Here is a 2409-nt window from a genome sequence, read left to right as displayed (position 1 = left end):
CTAGAAAAAGAGAGAGAAAAGGGGAAACAAACAACAGAAAAAGAACAGAGATATATATATTAAATGTCTTTCTTTCCAGCTGAAGCCACTGGGTCACAGAGAATCTGAGGTGCCCGGAAGCCTAGGACATGCAGACAGAGGAGGGTGGTTTGCGTGGAGTCCTGGGATCGAAATCTTCCCCTTGATTTCTGCCCAACCTGGGTGAGGCGGCCATGTTTGAATAGGCTGCGTCTTTTGCAGCTCCTTCCCACTTGGGGGGCTGCAGAAGAGGCTCCCCCGGCCTCTGGAGTCCTCGCCCCCCCGACTGCGCCAGAGGGTGTACAGTATGTCAATAAATCTCATTTTGAGGGTGTGTTGCGATTCCTTCCCTGGCCGAACAACGCAGCCACGATTAAAACATCAGGCTAGTAAATTTTGAGCGGTCAAGTAAGGATGGATGGATCCGACCATTTATGCTCCATCACTTTCTCATTTCCCCCAGTCTTAAATTCAGTTTTCCACGTGTTCCTCAGCAATTTGCAAATTCTTTATTTCTTTTAGAGTAAACCTTGCAAAAATTCGTGTTAGGAGTGAATTTTTCATTGCGTACACATTGTTGTACAAGGTTTGGACTAAAAATGGGCACATCTTTGCAAGCGATTTCCACGAATCGGATGCATTTGTTTGTGTGTGATTCACACTAAAGTTTGCATCTTGGTGCAGACTTCTATCTAGTAAGAATTTTGCACTGCAAAGTTTGGAGAAGCACGAATTTTTGTAGGATTGCTGCGATTCGGTTCATGTCTCATTTCGGCCGGTGCGAATTGGGTGGATTTGCATTCAAAAAATGCCAGCGAAACCCCCAGGGTGAAGGCAGCTGCTCTGCGCTCCGCAAATGTACATTAATAATAGTAATAAGAACCTTTTAGGAATAGCCACAGAAAAACGCCTGTGGTTAGATTTGCAGGACGAGGCAATGGCGCTGATGGTGAGTCAGATCTTAATCTTACTCCTTTCTGTCTCTCTGCCTCCACCCCACAAAGCAGGGCAAATTTCCCTCTGTTCCCCACCAACGCCGTCCCAAGATTCCAGCAGACAGGGTCCCCTCTAGCACAAGACACCCGCTTAGGACCATCCAATTAGCTCTGTTCTGCCATTTTGCCGTGTCTCCGAAGGCCACGGAGAACGGCAAGATGGCAGCCGACAAGGAACCTGATCCCATTAGGGGACTTTCCGGAGTTTTGGCTTTTTATGGAGAGTGGTGGGCCGAACCCTGCTCTCAGGTTGGCTCCTATAAATTGTGGTCAGGGAAGATTCCCCCCTTTTCTTAACCTCTGCCCCGAACTCTGTTTTGGTCTTAAAGATAATCCTCGTGTTATTCTACCTTTCCCCCTGCCTTGGGCTTTAAAATAATAATAATAATAATATTTATACCCCGCCCATCTGGCTGAGTTTCCCCAGCCACTCTGGGGGGCTCCCAATCAAGTGTTAAAAACAACACAGCATTAAATATTATGGGGGCTTTGACTCTCTTTGGCTTCCCCCCATCTTAAAACCCCGGGTTGTAGCCACGATAATCCACTCAAGAAAGTTCTTTAAAGAATGTTGCAGTCACGGGAGCGGTGGAAGCAGAAAACGACCCTCCGTTTTTGGGTGGGTGGGTCTGTCGTGTCTGGTGGTTTGAAATGACCGGGATGATCGTCCGCGCTCCCCACCCCCGTCGAGAAGCCGCCCTGTGGAGCCCATCACTGGGGGGGTCCGGCCTCCACACGGCCTTGGCCACGAGCCCCACCCCACGATGCTTTATTTTTTAGCAACTAGAAATACAGACACACACGCACACACGCACCAACGACGACGACAAAAAGAAAGAAAGCAAACACACGGGAAGAACCCACGACGACAATAAAGAACGACAACGAGAAAAGAAAAGGTAGAGGCCTTTTTTTGGAAGCTGGGGATTCTCATGGACAAGAACAGCCCGGCCGGCCAAGCACAACAACACATCAGGATGAGAGATTCCGCAGGCGGCAACGGTTGCCGTGGAACAGCCAATCGGGAATCTCCAGGATGGATGGATGGATGGCAGTGGTACCCAATAGGTTTGCAGAAGGGAGTGATGAAAAATAGGGGGTTGGGGGAGAGAGAAAGAGGTTCATGCAGCAGGTCAAAGAGATGGAGACGGTGTAGGGCGGTGGGTCAGGCAGGCAAGGCAGTCCAATGGGGGTCAGGATGGGGTAGAGAACCATGAGTGTTGAGGGGGTGGGTGAATTGTGAGCACAGCCCACAGGGTGTTTTTTTTGGGGGGGGAGGGATGGGGGAGAGAATCACCTTTGCCACACAAGAGTGTTGACTTGTGTCTGTTCCGTTTGCCCCAAACAAATGTATGCAATTTGGGGAGTGGCACGAACTTGGGGAATATGATGCAAC

General features: G+C 49.5%; 1 protein-coding gene across 2 annotated transcripts in view; it reads right to left on the bottom strand.

Annotated features, from left to right (window-relative positions):
- CELF3 (CUGBP Elav-like family member 3) overlaps positions 1-2409 on the bottom strand; it is an 84103-nt gene that overhangs the window by 3151 nt on the left and 78543 nt on the right. The window lies entirely within an intron of this gene.

The sequence above is a fragment of the Podarcis filfolensis genome, assembly GCF_964270895.1.
Source record: "Podarcis filfolensis genome assembly, chromosome: 16".
Taxonomy (NCBI): Eukaryota; Metazoa; Chordata; class Lepidosauria; order Squamata; family Lacertidae; genus Podarcis; species Podarcis filfolensis.
This window is presented reverse-complemented; position numbering and strand designations above follow the sequence as displayed.